The sequence below is a fragment of the Hemiscyllium ocellatum genome, chromosome 17, assembly GCF_020745735.1.
Source record: "Hemiscyllium ocellatum isolate sHemOce1 chromosome 17, sHemOce1.pat.X.cur, whole genome shotgun sequence".
Taxonomy (NCBI): domain Eukaryota; kingdom Metazoa; phylum Chordata; class Chondrichthyes; order Orectolobiformes; family Hemiscylliidae; genus Hemiscyllium; species Hemiscyllium ocellatum.
This window is the reverse complement of record NC_083417.1, coordinates 42,374,214-42,388,160: the sequence shown is the minus strand read 5'-3', so window position 1 is coordinate 42,388,160 and position 13,947 is coordinate 42,374,214. Positions and strand designations below refer to the sequence as shown.

Here is a 13,947-nt window from a genome sequence, read left to right as displayed (position 1 = left end):
TTAGCCAAAAACTCACATGGCCCCCTTGCAGAGTATGCAACCAATCAGCATTGCATTTCACACTGGGTTGCATGATCCAATCATGTTGATGAGTATGCTCCCTGCTGCCAAACCTAGCGTGGGATAATTTCACATCACCGTTCCCACACCTGATCTCACATCTAATTGCTCCTTCTCCTCTTGAGTCTAACCCAGCTGTTGTGAGTCAGAATATTTTATTTACCTGCAGAAATTGGGGCTCTTGTCGTGCAATGGTCCTGGATTCCAGTCCCACCTGCTCCAGAGGTGTGTCATAACATTGCTGAACAGGTTAATCCTTGATGGGGAATGCTCATCATTGTATGATGGGTTGTATTCTAAATAGAGTGTATTTTTAAGCGGCTCTGGTGGCACTGTAGTAGTGTTCAAGTCCCGCCTGCTTTAGGGGTGTGTCATAACATCTCTGAAAAATTGATTAGAAAATGTTTAATGTGCAGAAAACAAAAAAAAGGAAAACAAGAGATAAAAAAAGGTTGCTGTAAAAGCAAAAATAAATTCTTAAACCTCCAAAAATAATGATGTTCTGAAGGAATGAGATGTCACCTTCTGTAATAAAATTGCTGTCTTAACGTCATGAGGATGATTGAGTGATGATTAAGACTTCACAAGCTGGTTCACTTATATTGGAATGGATAAATCCTGACTTTTCCTGACACACTTTTAATCATATCTATTGGGTAAATAGTTGGACTTGATTGCACATTTGCAGTGTTGAGTAATGCACACCTGGTATGGCAAAGCTTGTGGTGATGAGGCAAACTCAGCTACTTCCTGATCTCTGAATGTAACTGTACTTCTGCAAGCACCAAAATCTATTGCCCATTTTGCTCAATAATGATGAGTGTTGGCAGCCTCCCTGTTTGTTTCAGCACAAAACTGGTGCCAACGTTTGCAAGGCTTGTTGGAAAGATCCGTGACCTTGTGAGTGGGTGGCACATCAATCCAGTTCCAGTCCAATTGGAATACAGAGGTTTCTTTCTTTCTCCCCTTGTTGCTCTGAAAGATACTGTAAGCATTGGGCACCGGATCACCACCTCTTTTTTTTTCTCATTAATATTTCATGCCTGCAATAGTCTCAACTGACTTTCTAAGTGAGGGTGGATGCACACCAGGCTGTGAACGTAAACACATGATGAGTTTATAGTGAGAGGAATCTGTGTGTAATATAATTACATTATATTTTCCAAGACACATGTAGGAAGAGTCTATTATTTGTGCTAAAATAAAGGAGTATAACTGCTGTTGACAATATTATTCATCATCAGCTTAGAATGGTGGATATTGTGTTCCTCCAACATAATGTCTTCAAGTTACTGCTGAATGATATATATATTGCTAATAATAAACAAGGAATGAATTCAGAATGGTATTGAAAGTCTTTGGAGGAACGTACTATGTTTTCTGTAAAATATTTTTCCACTGCATTTCTAAATTTTGGATTAAATGTATACAGAAAGCAGACCATTTCTTTACTTCGTCTCCTGCATGTTATAGTGCTGGAGTTATGATTGGTGGCGGTAGAGGCTCCAAGTTTCTTTGTCACCTCACTGACCAGAAATCCCTCCCACTCTCACTGCCTGCCATTAGTTAATAATGGAAGAATTGAAAAGTTGATATATACCCTCTTTGGTTGTGTTATGTACAATCTTGTTTGGTCACTGACTTCTGGAGTGGGACTTAAACTTTGAGCTTCTGGTTCATAAGTTGCGGAGTTAACCATTGTGTCTCAAGGCCTCTTAGAATACTAACGGTCAAGACACAGTGCTGAAGAAAATTTCGGAAATAGACCTTCAGTATTGATCAACTTTATTTCATGATATACCATGGGAAGCAGCCAGTGCGGTAAACAAATGGATTGCGAACTGCTTCCCATGATATATCATAAAATAAATTTGGCCCATACTAAAGGTCTGCTTCTGAAATTGTCTTCATTACTCAGCAAGTCGATACTAACTTTCAGTTCATTTCCAATGAGAGTATCTTGGCTTTATGTAGCTGCATTCGAGAGAAATTGAATACCATACCCTGCTTGAGCCTTTAGTAAATATTGTGGTCACTGGGACCCGACACAGCATGCAGTCAAAGATCCTGCCAGCTTTGGCTGCAGGGGTATTGAGGAACTTTAACCAGTTCCTGAGTTAAGGCTGTATGAATATGTATGAAAATGACACAATGCAGAGAGGACTAAAATTAATAAATTAGCTGAGGGCTGTCTTTGCTGTATTTGGATTTCAGTAGCTATTAGCTTATATTAATTGAATCAGACCATGGTACGGTCACAAAACAGATGGAGCAGAAGACAATAGAGCCTTGTTCTTCACCCCACTCTGCCGTTAGCTGAGCATGTTAACACTCCATATTCTGTTGGCATTTTACTTCTTCTGAAAGAATTTTAAAAACGCTGTTGCCTGAGATCCATGTCTTCCTGTTTTAAAATTTATGTTTTGTCGATACTTGGTTCAGATTTCTAAGAGAACTTGATGTATGCTTAGGAGCGACTTTTTGAAAGCTGTCTTTAAATGCAACTTGCAAGAAATCTTATAAGGTTTTGTTATGCAACATCCTTTTAATGTTAGTTTATTTTTCCCATGGAGCTGCAAACATCAGGCCCTTATTCCTTTGGAATTTGAGAATTCATTGTGAAATTATATATATCCAATCCGACCATGTGGTATAGTGACATTGGAAACAAGCAGCTTGACTAGAAAAAGTAACATTAAAAGGAAATGGTTGAAAATAAAGAGGCAGAAATGAAGAATCATATGATGCAGTCCACTTGAATTTGGATTGAGCTCCAGCATTGATCAAGTTGCACTTATGAAGTTTATAAGTTTGTTTTTAACTTAAGTTTGTAACTTTAAATTTTGGGTAAATGAATGGCATCTGTAGTGATTGTAATGAGGCCAGCTAGCTGGACCTCCATAGAGTATGAGTTCCCTGATTGGGGCTGTTAACCTGGTCCAAGCAGGAACCCTTGGTTGACATATAAAACAAGTGAGTATCATAGATTATGACACTCTGACTCCCTATGGGGCAATACTATAGTTAATCAAGGACTGGCCTCTGTGGAATTATTTCAACATCCTGCGGCTGCTCTAGAGTCTGCCCTAGAATAGGCCTGGGTGCTTTGACCGATAAGAGAGGGCTTGGATAGTTTCATTAAGAAACGTGTGCAAATTACTTGTGATCTGTATTTTGAATGAGTAGACTAATTGTAGACCTAAAGTCCAAGAAAGGTGTTTTCGATATCCGCTTGTAAACATTTGTACTTTGATTTATTTACTTAAGAAAAAGAGAATTGGAGTCAAAATAACTAAGTAGCATTTCTATGCTTCATGGGGTATGGTGCTATTCTGTTTCATGTTGGGGAAGAAAGCAGAGGAAGCCATTTTGAAGATTGGGTTATAGGCTTCCCAACAAATCAATGAATATCATATACAGGCAAGAGGTGGTGTGTGGTCAGCAAGAGTAAAGACTACTTGGCTTTGTGAGCTACCATATCCTGATGTAGGAGGGAGATGATATTGTGTCAGAGATACCTTCTGCAGCCATCAGCAGAGTATCGAATGCACAAGACAACTAACATGTGACCAGGGATGAAATCGGATATTCAATGACTTGTGAATGCATGTGAGGTATGCCAACCCTAACAGCAGTTGCAATTTGTGGTAGGTCCCTTCCTCAAGGTGAAAAGGAGCAAGGATCAAGTCCAACCTTCTTCACGGATGTATTATAAATGTCAGAACAGGTTTATTAGACATATCTAGCAATGCCAGTAGCAGAGGGAACCTCTAATGCACATGATGATCCGTCCACATCTTGGATGAAAGTAGTAACAGTGCAGGGGGCAAGTTATGTCCTTGTTACAGATTGCTTCTTTAAATTTCCCGTTGTTTAATAACATAGCAACACAACAAACATAGCTGTTGCTGACACAATGAATGTTATTTCCAGTTTATTCAGTAACCTGGAACAGATAGATTTAGATTAGATTAGATTAGGTTACTTACAGTGTGAAAACAGGTCCTTCGGCCCAACAAGTCCACACCAACCCTCCGAAGAGTAACCCACCCAGACCCATTACCCTCTGACTAAAGCACCTAATAGTACAGACAATTTAGCATAGGCAATTCACCTGACCTGCACACCTTTGGACTGTAGAGGAAACCCACGCAGACATGTGCAAACTCCACACAGACAATTGCCTGAGGCTGGAATTGAACCCAGGTCCCTGGTGCTGTGAGGCAACAGTACCAACCACTGAACCACTGTGGGACATGGGCATTGCTGGCTGGCCAGCATTGATAACCCATCCGTATTTGCCCTTGAGAAGGTGGTGGTGAGCTGCCTTCTTAAATCACTGCAGTCCACTTGCTTTGGGTTGACCCACAATGCTGGGAGGGAGGGAATTCCAGGACCTTGAGCCAACGATTGTGAAGGACTGACAGTATATTTCCAAGTCAGGGTAGCGAGTGGCTTGAGGAGGAAATTGCAGGTGGTGGTGTTCCTAAGTACCTGCTGCCCATGTCTTTCTAGATAGAAGTCGTCATGGGTTTGGAAGGTGCTGTCAAGGATCTTTATTGAATTTCTGCTGTGCATCTTGTTGATAGTACACACTGCTGCTACTGAGCTCCGGTGGTGGAGGGTTAAATGTTTGTAGGTGTCGTGCCACTCGAGCGGATTGCTTTGTTCTGGATGGTGTCAAGCTTCATGAATGTTGTTGGAGCCACACCCATCCAGGCAAGTGGGGAGTTTCCCACAGCACTCCTGACTTGTGCCTTGTAGATGGTATTATATAGACTTTGGGGTGACAGGAGGTGAGTTATACACTGCAGTATCCCTAGTCTCTGACCTCCTCTTGTAGCCACTGCATTTATGTGGTGAGTCCAGTGAGTTTCTGGTCAATGGTAACCTCAAGGATGTTGACAATGGGGGATTGAGTGGTAATACCATTGAATGTCAAGGCATGATGGTTAGTGTCTCTTATTGGTGATGATCATTGTCAGGCATTTGTGTGGCACAAATGTTACTTGCCACTTGTCAGCCCAAGCCTGGATATCATCCAGATCTTGTTGCATATGAGCACGGACTGCATTAGTATCTGAGGAGTCACAGATGATGCTGAACACTGCAGTCATCAGTGAACATCCCCACTTCTGACCTAGGACACTACCCTGAGGGAGTCCTGCAGAGATGCCCTGGAGCTAAGATGACTGACCCTCCACAACCACAGCCATCTTCCATTGTGCCAGGTATGACTCTAACCTCCTGATATCCATTGATTCCAGTTTTGCCAGGGCTCCTCGATACCATACTCCGTCAAATGTCGCCTTGATGTCAGGGGCTGTCACTCTCCCCTCATCTCTGGAATTCAGCTCTTCCTTTCCTAAAGGATATAACTGCTGGACTGAGTCTGCAGCAGTTGGTGAAGGAACCAACAAGAGGAAAAACATACTTGACCTCATCCTTACTAACCTGCTGGCTGCAGAAACATCTGTCCATGATTGCATAGATAAAAGTGATCACTGCACTGTCCGTGTGGAGGCAAAGTCCCATCTTCACATTGAGAACAATCTCCATCATGTTGTGTGGCACGATCACCGTGCTAAATGGGACAGAGTTTGAACCGATCTAACAGCTCAAGACTGGACATCCATGAGGCGGTATGAGCCATCAACAGCAAGAGAATGGTACTCCAGCACAATCTGCAACCTCATGGCCAGGCATATCCCCCACTCAACCATTACAACATAGAACGATACAGCACAGAACAGGCCCTTTGGTTCTCGATGTTGCACCAACCTGTGAACTAGTCTAAGCCCATCCCACTGCACTATCCCATCATCGTCCTTGTGCTTATCCAAGGACTGTTTAAATGCCCCTAATGTGGCTGAGTTAACTACAGGGCATTCCATGCCCTTACCATCTCTAAGTAAAGAACCTGCCTCTGACATCTGTTTTAAATCTTTCACCCCTCAATTTGTAGCTATGCCCCCTTGTACAAGCTGAAATCATCATCCTAGGAAAAAAACTTTCATTGTCTACTTTGTCTAATCCTCTGATCATCTTGTACGTCTCTGGATGTAGGTTTGCTCACAGAGCTACGAGGTTCGTTTTCAGATGTTTTGTCACCATACTGGTTAACATCATCAGTAAGCCTCTGGATGAAGCATTGGTGACATGGCCTGCTTTCTATTTATGTGTTGAGGTTTCCTTGGGTTGGTGGTGTCATTTCCTGTTCATTTTCTCAGGGGGTGATAAATGGGATCCAAGTCAATGTGTTTGTTGATAGAGTTCTGGTTGGAATGCCTTGTCTCTATCAAATCTCCTCTTAGTTTCTTCTCTCCAGTGAGAACAGACCCTCAGCCTTTCCTCATAAGACGTTCTATGTTTTCTATGTTTTTTATGTTCCCTCCAGACCAGGCAACATCCTGGTAAATCTCCTCTGCACCTTTTCCAATGCTTCCACGTTCTTCCTGTAATGGGGCAACCAGAACTATACACAATATTCCAAGTGTGGCCACACTAACATTTTGTATAGTTACGACATGACATTACGGCTCCGGAACTCACTCCCTCTACCAATAAAATCTAACGCACAGTGCTGCTAAGAAGGCATACAATCAACCTGGGTGGCTACTTTCAGGGATCTATGTACATGGACTCCAAGATCCGTCTTCACATCCATACTACCAAGAATCTTTCTATTGGCTTAGTATTCTGCCTTCCTGTTATTCTTTCCGAAGTGAATCACCTCACATTTATTTGCATTGAACTCCATTTGCCACCTCTCAGCCTAATTCTGCAGTTTATTCAAGTCCCCCTGCAACCTGCAACGTTCTCTCACACTATCCACTTCTCCACCGTGTTTATTGTCATCTGCAAACTTACTAACCCACCCATTTATCCCTCCAACAGCCTACCATGTGGAACCTTATCAAAGGCTTTACTGGAGTCTATATACGCCATGTCAACTGCCCTACCCTCATCTACATGCTTGGTCATCTCAAAAATCTCAACGAGATTTGTGAGACATGACCTGCCCTTGATGAAACCATGTTGACTATCTGCAATCAAATTGTTCCTTACTAGGTGATTATAAATCCTATATCTTATAATCCTTTCCAAAACCTTTCCTACAACAGACATAAGGCTAACTGGTGTATAATTACCTGGGTGATCTTTGCTCCCCTTCTTGAACAAGGGCAAAACATTTGCAATCCTCCAGTCTTCTGGTACTAAACCTGCAGACAATGATGACTCAAAGATCAAGATCAAAGGCTCTACCATCTCCTCCCTAGCTTCCCAGAGAATCCTCGGATAAATCCATTCTCGCCCAGGGGACCTGTCTACTTTCACTCCTAGAATTGATAATGCCTCCTCCTTCCTAACCTCGATACTTTCTAGTCTAATATCTCATATCTCATTCTTCTCCTCTACAGTATTCTCCTTTTCCTGAGTGAAAACAGATGAGAAATATTCGTTTAGCACTTCTTCGATTTCCACAGGGTCCACACACAACTTTCCCTTCTGTCTTTGACTAGCCCTTTTCCTACCCTAGTCATCCTTTTATTTCTCACATACCTATAGAAAGCTTTAGCGTTCTCCTTTATTCTGTTTGCTAAAGACTGTTCATGTCCTCTCCTTGCTCTTCTTAACTCTCTCTTTAAATCCTTCCTAGCTAATCTGTAGCTTTCTGGAACCATCTTGTCTCAACGTGTCACATAAACTTCCTTCTTCCGCTTAACAAGAGATACAATTTCTTTAGTAAACCACGGTTCCCTTATTCCTCCTCCTCCTCCTCCTCCTCCCCCCCCCCCCCCCCCCCCCCCCCCCCCGCCAACCGCCTGATACGGACATACCTATCAAGGACATGCAATATCTGTTCCTTAAATCAGCTCCACATTTCGATTGTCCTCATTCCCTGCATTTTGCTACCCCATTTAATGCTTCCTAAGTCTTGCATAATCATATTATAATTGCCCTTTCCCCATCTATAACTCTTACCCTGTGGCATGTACCTATCTCTTTACATCGCTAAACTAAACGTAACCGAATTATGGTCTCTCTCTCCAAAATGCTCACCTGCCATTGAATCAAACACCTGGCCTTGTTCATCACCATGCACTAGATCCAGCGTGGCCTCTCCTCTTGTTAGCCCTTTGACATATTGTGTCAGGAAACCATCCTGTACACATTGGATCAAAACTGATCCATTCGATGTACTAGAATTATAGCATTTCCAGTCAATGTAGTGGAAGTCCCCCATAATGACGACACTGTCCCATTCACGCCTACCCAGAATTGTTTTGCCAATCATCTCCTCCACATACCTGGAATTCTGTGGAGGCCTATAAAAAAATCTCCCAGCAGCGTGACCTCTCCTCTCCTGTTTCTAACCTCCACTCATTCCACTTCAATAGACGAGTCCTTGTCAAAAGTTCTTTCAGCCACCATTATACTGTCCTTGACTAATAAGGCCACACCTCCCCCTCTTTTACTGCCTTCCCTGTGCTTAATGAAAGATCTAAATGCTGGAACCTTCAACATCCATTCCTGACCCTGCTCTATCCATGTCTCTGAAATGGCCACAATATCGAAGCACCAAGTACTGCGAGCTTACCGACCTTATTTTGGATACCTCTGGCATTGAAGTAGAAACACTTCAAACCAGCTTGCTGTCTGCCAGCACACTCCTGTGACTGTGAAATCCTGTCCATCCCTTCCCTACTCTCATCCTCCTGTGCACTGGAACTACACCTCAGGTTCCCATCTCCCTGTTGAGTTGGTTTAAACCCACCTGAATAGCGCTAGCAAATTTCCCACCCAAGATATTAGTACCCCTCAGGTTCAAGTGAAGACTGTCCTGTTTGTACAAGTCCCACTTTCCCCAGAATGAGCCCCAATTATCCGTGTACCTGAAACCCTCTCTCCTGCTCTATCCCTGCAGCCACGTGTTCAGCTGATATCTCTCCCTATTCTTTGCCTCGCTATCACGTGGCATGGGTAACAAACCGAAGATAACAAATCTGTTTGATCTAGCTCTCGGCTTCCACCCTAGCTCCCTGAAATCCTGACTTACGTTCCTATCCCTCTTTCTACCTATGTTGTTGGTACCTATGTGGACCATGACTTGGGGCTGGTCACTCTGTCCCTTCAGGATCCCAAAGACACGATCTGAGACATCATGGATCTTGGCACCTGGGAGGTAACACAACAACCGGGAGTCTCGTTTGTTCCCAACGAATCTTCTATCTGACCCTCTAACTATTGAGTCCCCAATGACTAATCCAGTCCTATTTTCCCTCTTTTGTTTCTGTGCAACAGGGGCAGACTCTGTGCCAGAGACCTGCACCCCACTGCATGCCTCTGGCAAGCTCCCCCCCCCCACAGGATGATTGTGTTGTCCCAATCGAAGTGGTGTCCTTCCTTATCCGTATGTAAGGATACTAGTGAGAAAGGGTCATGTCGTTTTGTGGCTAGTTTTGTCCAATGTAGTGTTTGTTACAGTCCTTGCACGGTATTTTGTAAATGACATTAGTTTTGCTTGTTGTCTGTATAGGGTCTTTCAAGTTTATTAGCTGATGTTTTAGTGTGTTGGTGGATTTGTGGGCTACCATGATGCTGGGTATACTTTGACTGGGACAACACGTCCAACCTAGGACAAGTCAAACAGAGACAGCACGAGAATTCCTAGAAGCATGGCATTCCAACAGGAACTCTCATCAACATGCACATTGACTTGGACCCGATTAACCATCCCCCAAGGAAATGAACAGGAAATGACATCACCATAGTAAATGACATCACCATGGTAAATGACATCACCACAGGAAATGACATCGCCAACCCAAAGAAACCCTAACATATAAATAGAAAGCAATGCTTTGTCTTGAGGCTCACTGAAGATGTTACCTAATATGGTGATGAAACGTCCGAACATGAACCTTCCAGCTCAGTGAGCAAACCTATATCCAGGTATACTTGTTTTTCAGGCCAACGACCACAGGCAATCCCTGCACTGACTATTTTCCTCCCCCTTCAAACAGTTACCCAGCTTTCTTCGTGCCTACGAGTAACTATTTCCCTGTAACTCTTAGATATCACAGTCTCCCGAATGATCTGAAGTTCATCCAGCTCCCACTCCAGTTCCCTAACGCGGTCTTGGAGGAGCTAGAGTTGGGTGCGCTTTCTGCACATGTACTTGGATGGGACACTAATGGCGTACTTCACCTTAAACATCATGCAGGAGGAACATTCCTCTCCCTGCTAGTCCCCTTATCAGAATGTGAAAAAGAAGAGAAGCTTACCTGATGTGTCCCTGCTGTTTAAGGTTAGAGGAGGTGGTTGGGTGGGAGACCCTAGAAAGGTAGGGTCTCGGGTTTAGAAAGCACTCCCGTACATAGCTGGAGGGAAATAAAATTCTCATCAAGTCAGGGGATCAACTCTGATTCAATGGAGAATGCAGGAGGGCATGCCAGGAGCAGCATCAAGAATACCTAAAGATTAGTTGTTAACCTGGTGAAGCTACCAAGTGGGGCTGCCTGCATGCTAAATAGCATAAACAGCAAGTGATAGATAGAGCTAAGTGATCCCACAACCAATGGATCAGATCTAAGTTCTGCATTCCTTCCACATTCAGTTGTGAATGGTGGTGGATAATTGAACAACTCACTGGAAGAGGAGGCTCCATAAATATCCCCATCCTCAATGATGGAGGAGCCCAGCACATCAGTGCAAATGATAAGGCTGATGCATTCGCAACAATCTTCGCTCATAAGTCCGACTGGTTTATCCATCTCTGGCTCCTCCAGTGGTCACCAGGGTCACAGATACCAGTCTCCAACCAATTCGATTCACTCTACGTGATATACAGGAACAGCTGGAGGCACTGGATACTGTAAAGTTAATGGGCCCTGATAACATTTCGTCAATATTACTGAAGACGTGCTCTAGAACTTGTCGCTCCCCTTGCCAAGCTCTTCCAGTACATCTACCCGACAATGTGAAAAATTGTCCAGGTACGTCCTGTACACAAAAAGCAGGACAAATCTCACTGAGCCAATTACTGCCCCATCAGTTACTCTCATCATCAGTAAAGTGATGTAATGTGTCATCAATAGTGCTATCAAGCAGCACCTGCTCAGCAATAACCTGCTCAGTGACGTCCAGTTTGGGCTTCGCTAGGGTCACTCGGCTCCCGATCTCAAAGCGTCAGATGATAGACTATGCCACATTGGCAAACTCTTTCAAAATGTGTAACAAATAGGAAATGAAATATATCACATTGAGAGCTCAACCAAAATATGCATTGGGCAGAATGCAAGTTAGGAATACAAATACAAATACTTTGATGCTGGCACAAGTTTCTGAAATGTGTAATCAACAAATATATATCTGTATTATTGATCATAGTGCTACATTGCAAAGGAACAGAAGCCAGATCAGACCAAGATACACACATCAATCATAGAAGAGAAGACAGTGAGAAAGAAAACTCTGACAATGATTATGGTGTGGTTGTTAATGATCAGTCATCTGAACAGCCATTTCTGGATGATTTATCAACTGACAAATAATTTGATTCCTGATTCCCCAGTGTCTGTCCACGTAGAAGGCACATATCAGGAATTTGATGGAATATTTTCTACTTGTCTGAATGGATGCACCTTCAAAAACGCTCCAACCTGACATTATCCAGGACAAGGCAACTGTCTTTATTGGCACTCCAATCACTCCCTTCAAAATTCACTCCATTCACCATTGACTCACACAATGGCAATAGTGTGTATCACCAACAAGATGCATTACATCAACTCAACAGAGCCCTTTCAGTAACACTTTATGAATCCACAAACTCTACCACTTTGAAAGATGCGAGTAGTAGATACATGGGATTATCACTATCTGTAAGTTCTCCTCCATATCACCAGCCATTTTGACTTGGAGCTATCTTATCATTCCTTCATTATTTCTGGGACAGCATCCTGGACATGCCTTCCTAACAACTGTGGGCATCCCTACATCCCAGGAGCTGTTGTGCTTCAAAGACGTAGTTCACTACCACTTTCTTCAGGGCAATCTGGGATGGACAAAACTGCTGGCTTAGCCAATAACACCAACATCCCATAAACAAATTGAAAAAATCCTCATAAAGGTTTGTATCACTCTTATGATGAAGAGTGGACTGATGAGTGTTACTTCATTTGTTGGTTTGGATATATAATTTGTTGCCTTTTGTAGAGAAAACATAGCTTGGCAACTTTCCACTTGTTGAGAAGATGCTTTTAATATAGCTGGATTGGAAGCATTTAGCTGAAGGTGTGTCTTTGAATGGAACACAAGTGGGATATTATTGGAGTTAGTAGCCTTTGCTGTATGTCCTCTAATATGCTGTGCTATTTCTTGAAGGGATGTGGAGTGAATTGAATTGTCTGAAAATTGGCTTCAGTGATGATGGGACTTTAGGACAAGGCCACGCTGAATAATCAACTCAGCACACTTCTAGATTAAGATGTTTGCAAATGCACCAGCCTTGTCTTTAGTACTTAGCTGCTAGACTCCCCCATCATTGAGGATGGAGATTTTCATGGATCTGTTTCCTCCTCTTGTGATTGTAACAGGATCAGTCAGGTGGAGCTCATAGAATATGAGTTCCCTGATAGGGTCTGTTAATTGTGGTTGAAGCAGGGAACCCTGTCTGATAGATATAAACGGAAGTGTCAAGGGTTCTGTTCAGCCTGAGAGCTGGCTCCGAGGAGGCTGGGTGAGTGTCAAGGACTCTCCACATGTAAATAAAGGGTGACTTGGAGACGGGATACTGGCTATTTCACCTCCCACTAATAGTTTAATTTTCTATCACCAGGCATAACCTTGTGGCAGTAGTGCAGTGTTGTAATCAGACCCACTGGCTGTGGCGTTGCTTAACTCTGTCTATAGCACAGTGCTCCATCTATTTGGCATTTAAACAGTAGAATACACTATGGTATAGTCTTAAGGCATTGGTTCCTTCTTTTTAGTCAGGCACAGTCCATCTCTGGCTTTATGGTAATGGCAGAATGAAGGATATACTGGACCAAGATTTTCTCTTTGCTATTCCATGTCTCCATGGAAAGGTTGATTTTTTTGAAAGAAAATTCTGGTACTGTTGTTTCAGTGCTCAGATTTTCAGAAAAAAGTTCTGGGTGTAATTAATCCTTAGGTTTAAAGTCTTTCACTTGGAATCTATTCTATTAAACTTAATGTGTAGATAGTTGAAAATTCAAGGCTTTGCTGTACGTTATTGGGTGACATTTTATTTATACAGCTTTTGGGTTCATTCCTGTACAATTTCCAATCAGATTGTGCCCATATTGTGTTGGCAGTTTCTCGTATTAAAATATTGGAGTAACAAAAAAAGCCGAAGTTTGAAGAGCCCAATTAATTAATTGAAAAGCTGAATGGGACTAGTCCTGATTTAAGAGCTATAAATAATAACAGAGGTGAACTTTCTCTTATTATACAATTTCTAATCTGCGTTATTCTGACCTCCTTTGTCAGTGCCTTTGCTTTGTATTGCACTTCAAGCCGGGTTACATTAGCGTATTTACATTTATGATTCACGCTGTCAAATGTGTCTTCAGCAGGAGGCTGTCGAGGTAATCCATTGTCAGAAAAAAATGGTCAGTTAGTTAACCTGTACCATTGTCTCGAGTCTCCTATTGGAATGGTGTTGGTGGAGGTATGGAAGCAGTATGACGCCCTGCTCCTCAATCGGGGATTGTGCACAACAAAGTGTAATGTGAGAGTGAAAGTACATTTTTGTAAAAAAATAAGTACACTATATCTGGCAATCTGCAATTTGCCTGCTGTGTTCAAACTCACTCCTTACAAAAAGACTTTGTTCGTAACCATGAAAAGGGGACAGAA

The 13,947-nt window shown here is 42.7% G+C and overlaps 1 protein-coding gene across 1 annotated transcript in view; it reads left to right on the top strand.

Moving 5' to 3' along the window:
- The window catches only part of si:ch211-212o1.2 (uncharacterized protein LOC492735 homolog), a 138,604-nt gene that overhangs the window by 17,353 nt on the left and 107,304 nt on the right, over positions 1-13,947 (top strand). The gene's annotated exons all lie outside the window — the stretch shown is intronic.